The sequence below is a fragment of the Hordeum vulgare genome, chromosome 5H (genome assembly GCF_904849725.1).
Source record: "Hordeum vulgare subsp. vulgare chromosome 5H, MorexV3_pseudomolecules_assembly, whole genome shotgun sequence".
Classification (NCBI taxonomy): domain Eukaryota; kingdom Viridiplantae; phylum Streptophyta; class Magnoliopsida; order Poales; family Poaceae; genus Hordeum; species Hordeum vulgare.
The window spans coordinates 52153098-52175150 of NC_058522.1; positions in this window are offsets into that span (position 1 = coordinate 52153098).

The window sequence follows — 22053 nt, forward strand, 5'->3', positions numbered from 1 at the left end:
GTGTTGACGGATGTGATACAAGTGAAGGGTTAGTATAGGAGTTGTGTGATATTACTCCTTGTATCCGTGTACCAGATTGCATGACCAGATATTTCGGGAATTCATAGGTGGGAATTCAAGTAGTTGCTTATAGGACAATCTTCCAACAAATGCATGATGTTAGGTTGGGGTTCGACATCTAGTGGATTCGTTGTTCACGGTCGACTTACAGCAGTACACGTTGTGTCTTAAAGAGACCTTGTAGCTTGCTATGACTCGGGGACGCTTCGTATGTCAGGTGCACTGCCTTGCACTTGATGGCTTCTGTAAATCGTGCCCGTGCGATCCTGTCCACGAAAATATCGAACGAAAATCTTTCTCATGAGTTTGTTCTGGCTTGTTTCATAAGCCTCATCCTTTGTTTTGTTGGATATGGTAATTCAGTTGCTTCGATGTCAAGTGGTGTTTTCAGATCCTTCCTAATTTGTGTTCTCATATTTTTATGTGAGCGCTAATTCGTTTGTTCAATCAGTTGTCTTATCAATTCTTGTCAACCGGAGTCATCGTATCAATTCTTTCCAACCGGTGTGATTCTCTAGTGAATTCTATCCTCTCCAATTTTTTGCAGATCATTCTCTCATCTTATTCCGGAGTTCATTTCATCCGTCCCTAGTTGTCTTTGGTTTTCCCCGCCCTCCCGCCCTTTTCTTCAGTGATTGGATTTCATCGAACTGCATTTCATTTCAGTGATGCTTCCGCTATCTCTTCTTTCTTTCGTAACCGGTGATTCATCGTGAAGATTCTCAGGAGCTTCGTGTCATATTTGTTCAATCTTGTCATCTTTTCCGGGGAATTTAATTCAGTTGTCCGTGTTCATCATATCCTTTTCATCCTTGTAATTCTTTCCTAGGTTGGAAATTTTTATTAGTCTATCTTCTTGTTGTCGTTTCTCTCTATTCTATCCAGAGCGTTGAAGTTATCTCAGAATTCTTGTTCCCAATTCTTTAATTATTTCGAGCTGCTCAACCTCATCTAGTTCTCTTCATACCGGTGCAATATCAATCTTTCTAATAATCTTTCAACGGTGATTTCTTTGAGTGGGCCCATAACCCACAGGTTCTTTCCCAGGATCTTACCTGGCTCCTTAATCTTTTCCGGAGGTCTTTAATTCTTTTCAACTATGACGTATGTATGATTTCATCAGTCATATTCATTCTTCAAGATCAATTGGAGTTAATTCTCATATTTGGCTCAACCTTGCATTCTTCATTATTCCGGAGGTCTCAGTAATTCTTGGTGTTGTTCTCGATCATTCTCAGCTTGCTATTCGAAGGAGTGTTCCTCATAAATCTTGCCCCGTTCTTGTGAAGATTGTCAGCTCAGCTTCGTGTTACCCTCTCATTATTTCCAATAATGAGTAATTCCTTTCGTGTTATCCGGTGCATTTCTGAGTTGTTTTTATTTCTCGTTCCTCCGAAGGCCATCATTTTAGAAGATTCTTCGTTCTCAGCTTTCAGCTTTCATCCTCAATTCTTCTCTGTTGTTGTCTCTTCATTCGTCTCTCGATTATCCAGTGCCTTGTTCTAGTTTTCTCTCAGCTGGCTTAAGATCTTTTCATTCTCATGTATCTCCAGTCATTCATGGTTGCCTCATTCATTTCAATTCTTGCCGGTGTTTCTTGCAACATTTCTTCTAGTTTGTGCTTTATCTATCTCTCTTTAATCTTTTCAAGAGGAATAAGTTGTATGCTAAATCCGTTGCTAGCGGATGCAAGTTTTGAAAACGGGCAGCAACGGGATGCCGATGCCATGCCGATGATGCGCATGATGCGATGATGATGCGACAAAAGAAAAAAAATAGACACACGATGAAAACGAAAAGAGAGGGGAATCTTCTGGAACGTCGGCATCGGGCTGTCACAGGGATGCCCAAGGCATCCCCAGCCAAATTCAAGGACACCAAAAAGCCTAAGCTTGGGGATGCCCCGGGAAGGCATACCCTCTTTCGTCTTCAATCCATCGGTAACATTACTTGGAGCTATATTTTTATTCACCACATGATATGTGTTTTGCTTGGAGCGTCCTGTATCGTAGGAGTCTTTTCTTTTTTTTGTCACAATCATCCTTGTTGCACACCTTTTTCAGAGAGAGAAACATGCACTCATCGTGATTTTGCTAGAATGCTATAGTGCTTCACTTCTATCTTTTGAGCTAGATAATTTTGCTCTATGTGCTTCACTTATATCTTTTAGAGCACGGCGGTGCGTGACTTGGTAGTTGGCTCGTGCTATGGAAGTAGTCCCAAAGGTGATAGGTACCCAAAGAGGATACAAAAACCTCCATCTTCATGTGCATTGAGTAGAAAGAGAAGTCTTGATTCCACTCAATTAGTTTTGAGACGTGGATTTGGTAATATTAAGAGTTATGTTAGTAGGGTGTTGTGAATCTATAGATACTTGTGTTGAAGTTAGTGATTCCCGTAGCATGCACATATAGTGAACCGCTATGTTAGGAAGTCGGAGAATAATTGATCTATTGATTGTCATCCTTTGTGTTGAGGTCGGGATCGCGCGATGGTTAACACCTAGCAACCCTTCCCCTAGGAGTATGCGTTTAGCACTTTGTTTCGATTACTAATAAAAACTTCCGCAACAAGTATGTGAGTTCTTCATGACTAATATGAGTCCATGGTATAGATGCACTTTCACCTTCCACCATTGCTAGCCTATTTAGTGCCGCGCAACTTCCGCCGGTACACAATTCACCTTATGCCTTCCTCAAAACAGCCACCACAGCTACCTACTATGGCATTTTCATAGCCATTCCGAGATATATTTGCATGCAACTCCCACCGTTCCGTCTCATGACTTGTGTCGTAAGTCTCATATTGCCATTGCATGATCGTAAGATAGCTAGCGAGATGTTTCAACATCATAAGCCAAGCTAGATCGGTGCACATCCCGGTACACTGCCGGAGGCATTTCCTATACAGTCATTTCTAAGCTTTGAGCTGTGAGTAAATAAAAGTGTGATGATCATCATTATTAGAGCATTGTCCCATGCGAGGAAATAAAAAAAGAGGCCAAACAGCTCAAATAAAAAAAGAAAAGAAAAAAAGAGGCCCGAGAGCCAAAATAAATAAAATAAAATAAAAAAAGGAGAGAAAAAGAGAGAAGGGACAATGCTACTATCTTTTTCCACACTTGTGCTTCATAATAGCACCACGTTCTTCATGATTGAGAACTTCTTGCTTTGTCACCACCATATTCTAGTGGGAATCTTCATTATATAACTTGGCTTGTATATTCCAATGATGGGCTTCCTCAAATTGCCCTAGGTCTTCGTAAGCAAGCAAGTTGGATGCACACCCACTAGTTTTCCTTTTGAGCTTTCACATACTTATAGCTCTAGTGCATCCCTTGTATGGCAATCCCTACTCATTCACATTGATATATATTAATGGGCATCTCCATAGCCCTTTGATACGCCGAGTCAATGTGACCATCTCCTCCTTTTTGTCTCACGACCACCACCACACTCTATTCCACCAATAGTGTTATATCCATGGCTCACGCTCATGTATTGCATGATAGTTATAAAAGGTTTGAGAAAGTAAGAGTGCGAAAACAATTACATAGCCAATATCGGGGTTGTGCATGATTTACATTAGTTATGTGAGGATGATGGAGCATAGCCAGACTATATGATTTTCTAGGTATAACTTTCCTTGCCCTTGTTATCTTGAAAGTTCATGATTACCTTGCCAGTTTGCTTGAAGTATTATTGTTTTCATCTCAATAGCAAACTATTTTTTGAATCTTACGGATCTGAACATTCATGTCACGTGAAAGAAGTTGCAAATGACAACTATGCTAAGTAGCATTCCACATCAAAAATTCAGTCTTTATCACTTCCCTACTTGAGAAAGAGCAGGAGTTAAGCTTGGGGATGCTTGATACGTCTCCAACGTATCTATAATTTTTGATGGTTTCATGCTATTATCTTGTCAAACTTTGGATGTTTTGTACGCCTTTTATATATTTTTAGGACTAACTTATTAACTCAGTGCCAAGTGCCAGTTCCTGTTTTGTCCATGTTTTTGACCCCTTTCAAAGGAGGATTTTGAACGGAGTCCAAATGGAATGAAACTGCCAAAAAGATTTTTTTCCGAACCAGAAAAAGATCGGGAAGCCAAAGAATCAGGGCTGGGGGCCACCAGGGACCCCACATGCCCTCATGGCGCGGCTAGGGGGGCCTGCGCCTCCCTGGCTTGTGGGCTCCCTGAGCCTCCTCTACCCTAGGTTTTGCGCCTATATATTCCCTAAAATCCCAGAAAAATCAGGAGATCATCGAAAGTACTTTTCCGCCGCCGCAAGCTTCTGTCTCCGCAAGATCCCATCTAGGCGCGTTCTAGTGCCCTGCCGGAGGGGGATTCGGATACGGAGGGCTTCTTCATCAGCACCATAACCTCTCCGATGATGCATGAGTAGTTCACCATAGACCTACGGGTCCATAGCTAGTAACTAGATGGCTTCTTCTCTATCTTGGATCTTCAATACAAAGTTCTCCATGATCTTCATGGAGATCGATCCGATGTAATCTTCTTTTGCGGTGTGTTTGTCGAGATTCGATGAATTGTGGATTTATGATCCGATAATCTATGAATCTTATTTGAGTTTATTCTGATCTCTCTTATGCATGATTTCATATCCTTGTAATTCTCTTCGAGTTGTGGGTTTTGTTTGGCCAACTAGATCTATGATTCTTGCAATGCGAGAAGTGCTTGGTTTTGGGTTCATACCGTGCGGTTACCTCACCCAGTGATAGAAGGGGTAGCGAGGCACGCATCATGTTCTTGCCATCAAGTGTAAAAAGATGGGGTTTTCATCATTGGTTTGAGTTTCTCCCTCTAGATCATGTCATCTTCCTTAAAGCGTTACTCTGGTCGTCATGATCTCAATACAGTAGATGCATGCTGGATAGCGGTCGATGTGTGGAGTAATAGTAGTAGATGCAGAAAGTATCGGTCTACTTGTCTCGGACGTGATGCCTATATGTATGATCATTGCCTTAGATATCGTCATGACTTTGCACGGTTCTATCAGTTGCTCGACAGTAATTTGTTCACCCACCATGATATTTGCTATTTTGAGAGAAGCCTCTAGTGAACACAATGCCCCCCGGGTCTACTCCACACCATATTTTCAGCCTTACTCTTTTACTTTGTTGCACTTTCCGCCTTCAGATCTCACTTTGCAAACAATCTTGAAGGGATTAACAACCCCTTTAAAGCGTTGGGTGCAAGCTCGGTTGTGTTTGCGCAGGTACTCTTGACTTGACGAGATTGTCCTACTGGATTGATACCTTAGTTCTCAAACTGAGGGAAATACTTACTGCTACTGTGTTGCATAACCCTTTCCTCTTCAAGGGAAAAACTAACGCAAGCAAGTCTCCGTCAACATGTCAATTTCTGGCGCTCTTGTCTGAGAAGTAGCAATCGCTATCCAGCATGCATCTAGTGTATTATGTTCATGACGAACAGAGTAACGCCCTAAGCAAGATGACATGATGTAGGGGGATAAACTCAAACCAATGATGAAAACCCCATCTTTTTACCCTTGATGGCAACAACACGATGCGTGCCTCGCTACCCCGTCTATCACTGGGTGAGGTCACCGCACGGTATGAACCCAAAATCAAGCTCTTCTCCCATTGCAAGAATCATAGATCAAGTTGGCCAAACAAAACCCACAACTCGAAGAGAATTAAACGGATATGAAATCATGCATATAAGAGATCAGAAGAAACTCAAATAAGATTCATAGATAATCTGATCATAAATCCACAATTCATCGTATCTCGACAAACACACCTCAAAAGAAGATTACATCGGATAGATCTCCATGAAGATCATGGAGAACTTTGTATTGAAGATCCAAGAGACAGAAGAAGCCATCTAGCTACTAGCTATGGACTCGAAGGTCTATGGGGAACTACTCACGCATCATCGGAGAGGTCATGGTGTTGATGAAGAAGCCCTCCGTATCTGAATCCCCCTCCGGCAGGGCACCAGAACGTGCCCCAGATGGGATCTTGCGGAAACAGAAGCGTGCGGCGGCGGAAAAGTATTTTCGTGGATCACACACGCAGTTTTGGAATTTTCAGGAATTTATAGGCGGAAGAGGTAGGCAGACGAGCCACATGGGTCCCACAAGCCTGGTAGGCATGCCCCCCTGGCCGCGCCTGGAGGGCTTGTGGGGTCCCCTGGTGGCCCCTGCCTTGGTTCTCACGTCTCGTGCGTATCTTTCGTTCCGGAAAAATCTTTTCGGAAGTTTTCTTCCATTTGGACACCGTTTAAAATCCTCCTCTGAAAAGGGTCAAAAACACGGAAAAAATAGGAACTGGCACTTGGCACTGAGTTAATAAGTTAGTCCCAAAAAAGATATAAAAGGCATACAAAACATCCAAAGTTTGACAAGATAATAGCATGGAACCATCAAAAATTATAGATACGTTGGAGACGTATCAACCCCCGGCTCACACCGGTCTTGACCCTGCTGGAGAAGCTGAAGCGGGCGGTGGTGACGACGGCGATGTTGGTGCGAGAGTTTATCTGCCGGCGAATTGCTCCTCTTCAGCGCCACTACCGTCCGATGTGGCCTATGCGGGGCCTAGTGACTATATTTGGATCCAAGTCTTGCCTCTCTCCCCCGACGTCTTGCACGAGTTGCTCCGTCGGCCGACAAGTGGAAACCCTAACGAGCTTCCCCCGAACGGTCTCCCACTATATAACTTCAATGCCCCGGGAGCTCTCGTCGCTGAAATGCCGCTCTTTGATGAGTGGGGGTTCCTCCTAGGAGGGATGCGCCCCTGGGGGCATCGACCCTCGGGCTTAGGCCCATAGGAACCCTGGTCATACCGCTCCCCCGACAGCCGGAGTGGGTGATGCTTCGCCACCCGCTCCCCTGGCCCATGCTCCCGGTCGAGCCGGGGTCAGCGGTGGTGATTGATACGTCTCCAACATATCTATAATTTTTTATGGTTTCATGCTATTATCTTGGCAAACTTTGGATGTTTTGCATGCCTTTTATATATGTTTTGGGACTAACTTATTAACTCAGTGCCAAGTGCCATTTCCTATTTTTCCATGCTTTTGACCCCTTTCAGAGGAGGATTTTTAACGGAGTCCAAACAGAATGAAACTGCCAAAAAGATTTTTTTTCAGAACAGAAAAAGATCGGGGAGCTAGAGAATCAGGGCAGGGGGCCACCAGGGACCCCACAAGCCCTCATGGCGTGGCCAGGGGGGCCGTGCCCCCTGTCTTGTGGGCTCCCTGAGGGTACCTAGGTTTTGCGCCTATATATTCTCTAAAAATTCATAAAAAAATCAGGAGATCATCGAAAGTACTTTCCGGCGCCGCAAGCTTCTGTCTCCGCAAGATCCCATTGACGGCACATTCTGGTGCCCTGCCGGAGGGGGGATCCGGATACGGAGGGCTTCTTCATCAACACCATGACCTCTCCGATGATGTGTGAGTAGTTCACCATAGACCTACGGGTCCATAGCTAGTAACAAGATGGCTTCTTCTCTCTCTTGGATATTCAATACAAAGTTCTCCATGATCTTCATGGACATCTATCCGATGAAATCCTCTTTTGCGGTGTGTTTGTCGAGATCTTATGAATTGTGGATTTATGATCAGATTATTGATGAATCTTATTTGAGTTTCTTCTGATCTCTCTTATGCATAATTTCATATCCTTGTAATTCTCTTCGAGTTGTGGGTTTTGTTTGGCCAACTAGATCTATGACTCTTGCAATCGGAGAAGTGCTTGGTTTTGGGTTCATACCGTGCGGTGACCTCACCCAGTGACTGAAGGGGTAGCGCGGCACGCATCGTGTTGTCGCTATCAAGGGTAAATAGATGGGGTTTTCATCATTGGTTTGAGATTATCCCTCTACATCATGTCATCTTGCTTAAGTTGTTACTCTATTCGTCATGAACTCACTATGCTAGATGCATGCTGGATAGCGGTCGATGTGTGGAGTAATAGTAGTAGATGCAGAAAGTATCGGTCTACTTGTCTCGTACGTGATGCCTATATGTATGATCATTGCCTTAGATATCGTCATGACTTTTTGCGGTTCTATCAATTGCTCGACAGTAATTTGTTCACCCACCGTAATACTTGCTATTTTGAGAGAAGCCTCTAGTGAACACTATGGCCCCGGGGTCTACTCCACACCATATTTTCAGCCTTACTCTTTCTCTTCGTTGCACTTTCCGCCTTCAGATCTCAATTTGGAAACAATCTTGAAGGGATTGACAACCCCTTTATAGTGTTGGGTGCAAGCTCTTTTGTGTTTGCCCAGGTACTCTGGACTTGACGAGATTCTCCTACTCGATTGATACCTTGGTCCTCAAACTGAGGGAAATACTTACTGCTCCTGTGCTGCATCACCCTTTCCACTTCAAGGGAAAAACCAACGCAAGCAAGTCTCTGTCAACGTGTCAATTTCTGGCGCTGTTGTTTGAGAAGTAGAAGAAGGATTTCTGGCGGCGTTGCCGGGGAATGACTTTTGTTGCCGTAGCAGAAGAATTTCTGGCGCCGTTGCCGGGGAGGATCAAGTCAAGCACTCATCCAAGTAGGTGTCGCAAACTCATCTCTTGCATTTACTTTGTTTGCCAGTCGCCTCTCGTTTTCCTCTCCCCCACTTCAGAATTTGCCTTCTTCGTTTGCCTTTCGTTTGCTTGCGTGCTATGTGCCTTCAGTATGCATGCATCTTCGCTTGCTGAAAATCTACTGATATGGATCCTTATCCACTTGCTAATCTCTTTAAGAGATCCAATTATGTTGATCCAATTGCTAGTGAGTTGAGTGCACTTGACTTTCTCTATGGAGTTTTGCTTGAGAAGCGTGAATCTGAAAATCGTGATGAGGAAATTTATGAAGTGATTCACGAGGGCTCCTTGAATGAAAAGCATGATTGCAATGGTTTCACTATAAATTCTATTAGTGACAATCATGCTAAAAATATGCAAAACCCTGAGCTTGGGGGTGCTAGTTTTGCTCTGTCCACTACTTGTTGCAATGATATTTGCAATAATATTGAAAGTGGGTTTGGAGAGGTCATGACTTTAGTTGATGATAATCCCACTATTTTTGAAGAGCGTCAACTTTGCATGCATGTGGATCATGAAAATAATATCCTTTGTGATAGCTATATTGCTGAATTTGATCCCACATGTAATTGCTGTGAGAGAGGAAAATGTTGTGGTAGAAACTTTCATGTTACCAAATCACCTCTCGTTATGTTGAGATTGCTATTGTCTCTTTCTTCTTCCTTGCATTTGGTAACTATTGGTTGTCTTGCCAATTTGTTCTCCTATAAAATGCCTATGCATAGGAAGTATGTTAGACTTCGATGTGATTTTCACATGCTTTATGATGCTCTCGTTGTGCTTCAATTCTTGTCTTTTGTGTGAGCATCATTGAATTATCAATGCCTAGCTAAGGGCGTTAAACAATAGCGCTTGTTGGGAGGCAACCCAATGAATTTATCTTTCTCTTTCTATTTTTTTGCGTCAACACCATCATAATTCTGTTCTGATTGTGTATTTTGTGCTTCTTTTTGTGTTTGAGCCAAGCAAAACCTTTATGACTAGTCTTGGTGATGGTTGTTTGATCCTGCTGGAAAAACACAATAACTTTTTGGTCACGAGATGATTTTTCATTTTTATTCGAAAAGAGCTTTTGAGTTGATTCTGTTTGCTTCTGGTTGATATGCCTTTTGTCCAGGCAGTCGTAATTGTTCAGAATTTGTGAGGTACCATAAGTATACGAAGCATACAAATTGCTACAGGCTGGTCTGTTTTTGACAGATTCTGTTTTTGTTGAGTTGGTTGCTTGTTTTGATGAAACTATGGTTAGCATCGGGGGGTACTAGCCTTGGAAAAGTGAGAATATGGTAGCCCAACACCAATATAGATAGAATTCAAGTTTGTTGCTGTAACAAAAGAAGTGGTAGTTTGTTTTCTTGTGCTAATGTTATCACAAGTTTCTATTTAAGTTTTGCGTTGTGAAGTTTTCAAGTTTTGGGTGACGTTCTCATGGACAAAGAGATAAGGAGTGGAAAGAGCTCAAGCTTGGGGATTCCCAGGCACCCGAAGCCATATTCAAGGACACCAAAAAGCCTAAACTTGGGGATGCCCCGGGAAGGCATCCCCTGTTTCGTCTTCAATCCATCGGTAACATTACTTGGAGCTATATTTTTATTCACCACATGATATGTGTTTTTCTTGGAGCGTCTTATATCATAGGAGTCTTTTCATTTTTTTGTGTCACAATCATCCTTGCTGCACACCTTTTTGAGAGAGAGAGACATGCACTCATCGTGATTTTGCTAGAATGCTCATACTGCTTCACTTATATCTTTTGAGCTAGATAATTTTGCTCTATGTGCTTCACTTATATCTTTTAGAGCACGGCGGTGCGTGACTTGGTGGTTGGCTTATGCTATGTAAGTAGTCCCAAAGGTGATAGGTACCCAAAGAGGATACAAAAACCTCCATCTTCATGTGCATTGAGTAGAAAGAGAAGTCTTGATTCCTCTCAGTTAGTTTTGAGACGTGGATTTGGTAATATTAAAATCTATGTTAGTAGGGTGTTGTGAATCTACAAATACCTGTGTTGAAGTTAGTGATTTCATAGCATGCACGTATGGTGAACCGCTATGTTAGGAAGTCGGAGCATAATTGATCTATTGATTGTCATCCTTTGTGTTGAGGTCGGGATCGCACGACGGTTACCACCTACCAACCCTTCCCCTAGGAGTATGCGTTTAGCACTTTGTTTCGATTACTAATAAAAACTTTCGCAACAAGTATGTGAGTTCTTCATGACTAATGTGAGTCCATGGTATAGATGCACTTTCACCTTCCACCATTGCTAGCCTCTCTAGTACCGCGCAATTCTCGCTGGTGCACAAACCCACCATATGCCTTCCTCAAAACAGCCACCATACCTACCTACTATGGCATTTTCATAGCCATTCCGAGATATATTGCCATGCAACTCCCACCGTTCCGTCTCATGACTTGTGCCGTCACTCTCATATTGCCATTGCATGATCGTAAGATAGCTAGCAAGATGTTTCAACGTCATACGACAAGCTAGATCGTTGCACATCCCGGTATACTGCGGGAGACATTTCCTATAGAGTCATCATCATTCTAAGCTTTGAGCTATGAGTAAATAAAAGTGTTATGATCATTATTATTAGAGCATTGTCCCATGTGAGGGGTAAAAAAAGAGGCCAAAGAGCCCAAAAAAGAGAAGAGGCTTAAGAGCCCAAATGAAAAAAAAGGAAGAGAGAAAAAGAGAGAAGGGACAATGCTACTATCTTTTTCCACACTTGTGCTTCATAATAGCACCACGTTCTTCATGATAGAGAGCTTCTTGCTTTGTCACTATCATATGCTAGTGGGAATCTTTATTGTATAACTTGGCTTGTATATTCCAATGATAGGCTTCCTCAAAATTGCCCTAGGTCTTCGTGAGCAAGCAAGTTGGATGCACACCCACTAGTTCTCCTTTTGAGCTTTCACATACTTATAGCTCTAGTGCATCCCTTGTATGGCAATCCCTACTCATTCACATTGATATCTATTAATGGGCATCTCCATAGCCCTTTGATACGCCGAGTCAATGTGACCATCTCCTCCTTTTTGTCTCACAACCACCACCACACTCTATTCCACCTATAGTGCTATATGCATGGCTCACGCTCATGTATTGCATGATAGTTATAACCGGGGTTGTGAAAACAAGTACTTGGCAAATACCGGGGTTGTGCATGATTTACATTAGTTGTGTGAGGATGATGGCGCATAGCCAGACTATTTGATTTTGTAGGGATAACTTTCCTTGGCCTTGTTATTTTAAAAGTTCATGATTACCTTGCTAGTTTGCTTGAAGTATTATTGTTTTCATGTCAATAGAAAACTATTTTTGAATCTTACGGATCTGAACATTCATGTCACGTGAAAGAAGTTGCAAAGGACAACTATGCTAGGTAGCAGTCCACATCAAAAATTCAGTCTTTATCACTTCCCTACTCGAGGACGAGCATGAGTTAAGCTTGGGGATGCTTGATACGTCTCCAACGTATCTAGAATTGTTGATGGTTTCATGTTATTATCTTGTCAAACTTTGGATGTTTTGCATGCCTTTTATATATTTTTTGGGACTAACTTATTAACTCAGTGCCAAGTGCGAGTTCCTGTTTTTTCCATGTTTTTGACCCCTTTCAGAGGAGGATTTTGAACGGAGTCCAAACGGAATGAAACTGCTAAAAAGATTTTTTCCGGAACAGAAAAAGATCGGGGAGCCGGAGAATCAGGGCAGGGGGCCACCAGGGACCCCACAAGCCCTCATGGCGTGGCCAGGGGGGTGCCCGCCCCCCCCCCCCCGGGCTTGTGGGAACCCTGAGGCTCTTTTGCCCTAGGTTTTGCGCCTATATATTCTCTAATATTCCATAAAAATCAGGAGATCATCGAAAGTACTTTTCCGCCGCCGCAAGCTTCTGTCTCAACAAAGATCCCATCTAGGGCACGTTCTGGTGCCTTGCTGGAGGGGATTCGTATACGGAGGCCTTCTTCATCAACACCATGACCTCTCCGATGATGCGTGAGTAGTTCACCATAGACCTACGGGTCCATAGCTAGTAACTAGATGGCTTCTTCTCTCTCTTGGATCTTCAATACAAAGTTCTCCATGATCTTCATGGAGATCTATGCGATGTAATCTTCTTTTCCGATGTGTTTGTCGAGATCCGATGATTGTGGATTTATGATCAGATTATCTATGAATCTTATTTGAGTTTCTTCTGATCTCTCTTATGCATGATTTCATAACCTTGTAATTCTCTTCGAGTTGTGGGTTTTGTTTGGCCAACTAGATCTATGATTCTTGGAATGGGAGAAGTTATTGGTTTTGGGTTCATACCGTGCGGTGACCTCACCCAGTGTCAGAAGAGGTAGCGAGGCACGCATCGTGTTGTTCCCATCAAGGGTAAAAATATGGTGTTTTCATCATTGGTTTGAGATTATCCCTCTACATCATGTCATCTTGCTTAAGGCGTTACTCTGTTCGTCACGAAGTCAATACACTAGATGCATGCTGGAGAGCGGTCGATGTGTGGAGTAATAGTAGTAGATGCCGAATGTATCGGTCTACTTGTCTCGGACGTGATGCCTATATGTATGATCATTGCCTTAGATCTCGTCATGACTTTGCGCGGTTGTATCAATTGCTCGACAGTAATTTGTTCACCCACCGTAATATTTGCTATTTTGAGAGAAGCCTCTAGTGAACACTATGGCCCCTGGGTCTACTCCACACCATATTTTCAGCCTTACTCTTTTTCTTCGTTGCACTTTCCGCCGTCAGATCTCACTTTGCAAACAATATTAAAGGGATTGCCAACCCCTTTATAGCGTTGGGTGCAAGCTCTTTTGTGTTTGCACAGGTACTCTGGACTTGACGATATTCTCATACTGGATTGATACCTTGGTTCTCAAACTACGGGAAATACTTACTGCTCGTGTGCTGCATCACCCTTTCCTCTTCAAGGGAAAAACCAACGGAAGCAAGTCTCCGTCAACGTGTCAATTTCTGGCGCTGTTGTTTGAGAAGTAGCAGAAGGATTTCTGGTGCCGTTGCCGGAAAGGACTTTTGTTTTCGTAGTAGTGACCGGTCGACGATGGAAATCGCCGCCCTCGCCCTCGAGCTTCAGCCGAGAGCCACCGAGTCCCCTCGCCAGGCCACCCACGCTAGCCGGAAGAGGAGGTCGCCTGAGGGCACCTACCCCCCGACGCGGTGGGCTCCAGTGAAGAAGAAGTGGATCATCATAGACGAGTAAGCGCTTGTACCCTCCTTCGTCCTTTCATTCCGCGCATTCCTTATGATCCCTTGTTCTTCAGGCTCCCCACCGGCGACAGAGGAGGAAGGTCGGTGTTGCCTGCCCCTTAGATCATTGAGCATCCCGCAATTTCTCCCCTCCCTCCCCACGGGGTTAAACCTCCCGGGTCCCTCGCATGTGAGCCCCCCACGGTCTTCCTCACCCGCGGCCTCTGGCTCTCCGGAAGAGTGCCACCCCCTTGCTTGTGGCCCCTCCTAGGGTCGTGCTGCGCCTCCCTTCTGGACCTCTTCTGCTTGGCGATGCGGGGCCTGAGGGGGCGCTTAATGCCGACGAAACGCCTGCACATGAGCCCCCAGTCCCCGAGCATGGACTCGGGCCGGGAGACTTCTCGCACGCCTCTCCTGTTCGCCGTGCAGAAGGTGAGAACTCTTTCTGGCCTTTGGAGCCTGTCGCAGGTTCGCATGCCGCGCCGTGGGGCTTGCTCCGCACCATGGCGGAGGTGCTTCAACGTCTGGGGACGGGGCTTGCCAGTCATGTAGCCTGCCGGGAAGGTGAGCGTCGGCACCTTGCATCAGGGTGGCGCCATCTTGAGGTCGCCGTGAACATTGGCCGCCTGCAGCGGGAGCATGCTCGCGCAGATGCAGAGGTGTCCCTTGCTGCAGTTGTGGAAGCCCGTGAACGTGATGTCTCCGAGGCTCAGGAGGTTGTTGTCGGTGCTGGGCCTCCGAGGATCGCCGTAGGGAGCGGTGTGCCCTCAATGCCAACCTTGATGAGCAGGTTCAGCAAAGGGCCGTCCTGGGGGGTCCACCTGCTGAGTTCTCCCCTGTTGGCGTGAGCTTTCGAGCGTTCGTCGATTCGTTGGCGCTCGTAGAGTTGGAGCAGAGCCTGGAGCTGGAGCGCCTGGAAATGAGGGAGTGTCAAGTGTCGCTTGCCGAGGAATCCCTTGCCTCTCGTGAGGCAGAGCTTCAGGAGAGGCTAGAGAAGGGGGTATCGGAGGCTCAGCGTTCCCTACTCCTTGACTATCGTGCGAAGCTGAGGCTCGAGGAGTCCTCCTTGATGGCGATATGTACCTAGGGTAGGGTCACAGGCCTGACCTGAATTTCCTACCCAAGGGTACCTCATTATTAGGCCAAGGGTCACACAGAAGATTCTGACTGGATAGACAAGGCGCCTAAAAATTCACTGGGTACGCAAACACTCGGGCTACACTCCCATCCACTCCACGTCGTGTATCCACTCGGAAGGCTTCTAGTCGACATCAAAGACTAGAAGTCACCTACGAAGGCCAACGGACATACGTTCAGCCAATGGTCTTTAGTAGCATTTATTACTTACATACGTTACTAGTAACATATATCTTCAACTCATATTGATCGAGACCTTAGATGCTGAGGACTTGATGAGGGGTAGCGCACCCTATATAAGCCACCCCTCCCCTCTTGCACAAGGGTTCGCACCCTCTCTTGTCACACCCTGTTTTCACTACACTTCTTCTATAATTCAAAAATCTGAGTTTATTAAAACTTTTCCAAAATCAATGATGTGAGTGCCATGGTTGTCATTATATGCTTGTATGCTTGGTTGTGTGATATCAAAAACCATATTTTTCATAACTTAATTATGCTCAAAACCCTTTTTCTTATTTCTGGTTAATTCAAAACCCTGCTTTGGGTTGCACTACAAGTCTTTGATGGCAAGAAGTGCTCTTATCCAATGTTGGTGATTTGGTCCTAAAACTATTTTAGTTCACCAAAACCATAAAATAATTATTTTATGAATTATTTTCCTATTTTATTTGCATGTCCATTTTTGATGCCACAAATGATAATCCTATATGGAAAAATACTTTTCTGCCTTAGAAAAATATGAGGAAATTTGGAGATACTAAGAAGGACATATATTTTACATACATAGGATTTTCAACCCCTATTTATATTATAAATATTTGAGTAAAACCCTGAAAACCTATTCTGTCTGTTTTGACCTTTTTAAAAAATTCCAAAGGAAATATTCTCAATAAATTCCTAGAAAATTGAAGTGATCTCCCTAAGCCATATTTGGTGCCCATATAAAGTTTCACCTTGATCCAAGGTGTTTAAGGTAATAACTCTACCTAAAGTAATTCCAAAACCACTTTTGTCCAGTATGAAGTTAGAGCAACTCTACATAGCAAAGTTTATCCAATGGAGCTGAAACTTTGCAGGAGTGCCTAATACCTCAAATGAGGACTCCAGGCCAAAAATGGGATTTGTAGGACTTGATTTGCCCACACTCCCTTTGGAAGGAACAAATCTGTTCATTTAGGGATGATTTCAAGTTTACAAAGCTAAACTTGTCCAATGGAGCTCAAACTTAGTGTAGCCTCATGTTTTAGCACCAAACCTAGTCATGTTATGTTGCATAGCCTGTGGTGGGGTGCAACCACCCCAAACCACTGTCGAGCACCTTCTGACAGTTGGGAAAAGCCCCTACTAACCCCAGCTAAACCCAATCCCTTTCTCTCAAACTCCTAGATTAGGTAGCTAGCATCAGTGCCTAACTCCAGTCAAGTGGCCTGATACGTCTCAAACGTATCTATAATTTTTGATGGTTTCACGTTGTTATCTTGTCTTCTTTGGTTGTTCTATGTACCGTTTATATCTTTTTTGGGACTAACTTATTAATTCAGTGCCAAGTGCCAGTTCTTGTTTTTTCCATGTTTTTGACTCTTTTCTGATCTGATTTTGGAACGGAGTCCAAACGGAAGAAAAACCCCGAAATGATTTTTTCCCGAACGGAAGAAGACCAGGGGCTTTTGGGCCAAGCCAGGTGGGCTCTAGGGATCCCACAAGCCCCCACTCCGCCACCGGGGGGAGGCGGCGGCGGGCAGGCTTGTGGCCTCCCCGGCCGCCCCCTGACCTAGGTCTTTTGCCTATAAATTCCCAAATATTCCGCAAAAAATCAGGAGAACCTCGAAAATACTTTTTCGCCGCCGCAAGCTTCCGTTTCCACGAGATCTTATCTGGAGACCCTTCCCGGCGCTCTGCCGGAGGGGACTTTGGAGTTGGAGGGCTTCTTCATCATCATCATCGCCCCTCCAATGACTCATGAGTAGTTCACTTGAGACCTACGGGTCCGTAGTTAGTAGCTAGATGGCTTCTTCTCTCTCTTGGATCTTTAATACAAAGTTATCCATGATCTTCATGGAGATCTATCCGATGTAATCTTCTTTGGCGGTGTGTTTGTCGAGATCCGATGAATTGTGGATTTGTGATCAGATTATCTATGATATATATTTGAGTCTTTGTTGATTTCTTATATGCATGATTTGATATCCTTGTAAGTCTCTCCGAGTCTTGGGTTTTGTTTGGCCAACTAGATCTATGATTCTTGCAATGGGAGAAGTGCTTGGTTTTGGGTTCTGCCATGTGGTGACCTTTCCTAGTGACATTCGGGGCAGCAAGGCACACATCAAGTGGTTGCCATCAAGGGTAAAAAGATCGGGTTTTTATCATTGGTTTGAGATTGTCCCTCTACATCATGTCATCTTGCTTAAGAAGTTACTCTATTCTTATGGACTTAATACACTAGATGCATGCTGGATAGCGGTCGACGTGTGGAGTAATAGTAATAAATGCAGAAAGTATCGGTCTACTTGTTTCGGACGTGCTGCCTATAGAAATAATCATTGCATAGATATCGTCACGACTTTGCGTGGTTCTATCAATTGCTCGAGAGTAATTTGTTCACCCACCGTCTACTTGCTTTTATAAGAGAAGCCACTAGTAAACACTACGGCCCCCGGGTCTATTCACATCCATCGTTTACACCTCCGCTTTTACTTTGCTTTGTTACTTTGTTGCTTTCAGTTCTCACTTGGAAAACAATCTATAAGGGATTGACAACCCCTTCATAGCGTTGGGTGCAAGCTTTTGTTTTTGTGCAGGATCTTGAGATACTCTTCCGCCGAATTGATACCATGGTTCTCAAACTGAGGGAAATACTTACCGTCGCTGTGCTACATCACCCTTTTCGCTTCGAGGGAACACCAACGCAAGGCTCCAAGGCCACGTGGGAAATCCTTTGCATACTTGCCTAGGAAGTCCCTTACGGTGTAGCCGTAGCTGAAGGATTCCTGGTGCCGTCGACACAACTATTTCCTGGCGCCGTTGCAAGGGATACACAACAAACATCATGGCCCCTCTCTGGTGCAAAGTAGAAAATCCAAAATCTCTAATTTGAGCTTCAGCCCAAGGCTGACAGCACTATTTCCCTCTCATCCTTTGACCAATCGAAGTTCCCACGGGATTCAAACGGCTAGGCCACTCCCAGCAAGGGCTCAGGATACGCCAGACGCGTCCAAGGCACATTAGAGCGCGCCAAAGCTGCACTCTGGGCGCACTGGGCATGCCAAAGCTACGCTCCGAGCGCACTACAGAGAGCAACCGAGGTGGGGGCGACTCCCTCGGCCAGTTCCAGCCTCCCCGCGATGTCTCTCATATCCCCCGACAGCCCCTATGCATTAGGCATCCCCTAGGTCTCCTCCTTTCCCGCGCTGAGAGCCGGTGTGACGCGTGCGCGCGGGCAACAGTAGCGCCAGAGGAGCACGGCCACACCTGCGTGCCTCTCCTCTGTCCCCCTCTATCGAAGTGAGTCCCGGAGGTCCAAAACCATGTCCTCAGACTGTGGATTCGACACCAGCCTCTCTCTGCAACCCCATGCATGCCACGGTGGGATCACCGGGGCACCGGAGTCGGCTCACCGTCGCGGGCCTATTTATAGCCCCTCCCCTTGCTCCAGCACCCCTCACTCCACTCCACCTAGACCCCAATCACCTCCCTAGCCACCCCATTGAGCAAGAAGAGCCCCGGTGCTCGAGATCGACCGAGGCCCCTCCGCCTCGGAGCTCCAATCGATCACCGGCTACACGTCGGTTCTTGCGTCCCTCTGCCCACCTAGACACTCCCCGTGAACCTAGGATCATTTCCCCCCTCTTCCCCGAGAAAATCCTTGCCCGTAGCCACCACCTCCTCCGTCACCCAAAACATCTCCGCTGTGGCCACCTCGTCGCTGGTGAACCAGAACCCCCCCATCGTCGACTCGACCACCAGCAGGTAGGCGACAATGACTCGGACCATTCCTGCCGTTGTTAGGGCCTGAGGACGTCGGAAGCCACACCGGCGTGCTCCTCCTCCTCTTTGTACAGAGGTAGGGGACGACCCCGACAGGTGTGCCCCACGTGTCGGTGGCCCATCTCTCTATCCCTCGCTCCCCGCAGCCGCTGACCCCAAGGGCCCGCACATCAGGTTCAAACCTGACGGTGCGCGCGCCTCGGCGGGCTGGATGGCTTGCCATTGGGCCGGCCCAGTCCGCGCCAAGCGAGGTCAGGTCTATTGCCCTTTTTTTTAAATGGTTTTAAATGATTTTTATAAAAAGATTTAACCTGTGAAAATTTATGATTCTTCCACTGTTATTATTCTAAAAATGAGAAGTATTTAATGGAACTTTTAGGGACATTTTTAAAGCAACTTATCTGTTTTATAATAATTAAAAAGGCTAATTTCGAATAGTTTTGCTTCTGTTAAATGTTAAATTGATTTTAAAAATATTCTTTCACTAAAACCAAAGACAAATATTTTTAAAATAACAATATGGATTTATCAGAGTTAAACAACATTTTTAAAGTGACTTTGTGATCTGTTTTGGAGTGAGCTACTTATTTCTTTTTATTTAAGATGACGATAGAAAACCCGTGTGACGAGGGAGTTCGACTTGAAGACCCCGAACACCCCGAATACTTAGCTGACCAAGGCAAGCATCCCTTTGACCATGTTTTGAACACATGTTATATTGCATGCTAGTAGAAATAATACTTCTGTTGCATGTGATCATAAGCATCAGTAAATCATTGAAGTGATGTTACCGATGGCTCCTCCGGAGCACTTGCATTTTGAGCATGATCCTACCACCTATGAGGGTCACGCTAATATCATGTTGACAAATAGAGCTAAGCATAGTAGCATGAGCATGATGATGGTATAAAATAAAAGGTTTATGAAAACCCCATCGGGTGCCACTAATGCTAGAGTGTGATGATGAGTTAGGTGGCCACTTTTTGATGAAGTGGTGCACCGAGTATTTTGTGTGCGTATGGTTTCAGAAACGGGATTAGATTTATGATGTCTCGACCATCCCATCCTTACATGTACGACCACGTTACCCCTTGATCGGACATGGCTTTGTTGATTACTCTTGTCGGTGCTAGCAAAGAACCACATTACTAGTGGCGGGAGTGATGTGTGGTCACTCTCGTGACAGGGTCGTGGCAGGTAGGACGACTATGTCGTTTTATGTGTTACGGGCACACTATTGGTCCCCACATGGTTGATACTGTCCAGAGTCGAAGCTCGTAATACTTACAACATGTGGGCTGGGTACCAATCGAGTGGACCTCTTTGTCTAGTATGGTCAGGGGAAAGGCATTGATCGGGTACTTACCTCGGGTATGTCATATACCGTGACTCGTGGATGACACGGAAGTTTCCTGGATCTCGTGGGTCCAGCATATTACCTCTTTAGAGTGCAAAACTATTCGAATAGTCGTGTCCACGGTCAAGGAAAGTTCAGTAATCCTGCTTAAACTACGACCAGTCGTTTCTGCATAAACCAAGTGTGTGTGAGTGTGTGGTAAATGGTGTTAATATAAAACCGTTGATATGACCAAGTTTGGTGACTTGGCATATCCGATGAACCTGGAGTGCTCAACCCTTGACAGATATGTTGATATCTGTAACCTGTTCTTCTAATTACCATCTAGCTTATGTTGCACATCCATGATCATGTTTATTTACAATCAAGAGGTTATCCACCAAAGATGCATATTCCTTGTTATCCTATCAATTGCATTGTTCATATCGTGGGCTGTTTGCGAGTACATTCAAAGTACTCATTGGCTTGCCACTGGTTATATTATTCACCAGACATGGAAGGACCAGAGTTGGGAGAAGAGTACGTCTTCGGAGACAGCCCTGCGAACTAGGACGCTTCCCAGTAAGAATGCGTGTTGGTGTAGGCTGATGGCATGGGCACCCGCTTAGCTCTAAGATTTCTGCCACTACTTGTATCAATGTGATTTGGCCTTATAGGCCCTACCTTGTGAACTTGACCATTCGGTCATGTGATGTAATAATTCGGTACTTGGATGAAAGATCTTAATACTCAGTATATGTTTGTTCGGTGAGCATTGATCTCTGGGATCACTGAGCACGTTCACTCGGCGATCTCGACTCGTAAGTCGGGGTCCCCATAGAGCTGGTATCGGATCCATCTTGACTGTAGGATGCCTTAGGTAGCATGGACGATAGCCAAGAAAAGTAGTGCACTTAGCCTTTACACTTGAGATTCTTTGCACCCATCGAAACATTCTAATCCTCTCCTACAACCTTGTAAATGGCCGCCATACCTGAGATGCTTGTGGAGACGGGCTTCCCCCTACTTTTCGGAGATAGCCTCGAGAAGTGTCAAGTATGCCGCACGCCCATCTTCCTCTACCACGAGCACTGGGTGAACACCTACACCAAGGAATATCACGTGGATGTGATAGTGAAGGTAATGACTCCCCAACTAGTTGGTTCTTTGAAGGACCACAGATGGAGGATCTGATGTTGGCAGTGGAGACAGCCGCACGAGAGGCGCTCGTGCGTCTCCGCGACATCCTTCCCGAGATGGCTAACGAGCCAGCTACTCGTCACCTGTAACACCCTGATTTTTCAAACCTTTTCTTTTTAAAATATTTTTGAAGATCACTTGCAATTTCGTGGATTTTCAAATTCTCAAAGCAAGTTGGATTATGAAATCTCTGATTTCTTGTATCAAACAACCCAAAACCTTTTGCTTCTTACTAAAACCTTTCTGAGATTTATTTGCAATATTTTATTCCATCAAATAATTCTCTTTTTCTATTTTGGGAATTTTGCCATCACTATGGGTTGTGAAGCAACCTATAGCTTGGATAAGCTTTAAGACCCAAAACTTTTACAACATCTTCTGAATACCATATGATTTCAAAATATTCAAAAATATTTCTTTGTCCAATGGAGAATTATGGCGAGAATAATTATTTATTTTCTGACCAGAATTATCCCTTTGTGAAGCAAACCCATGATTCCTGTTT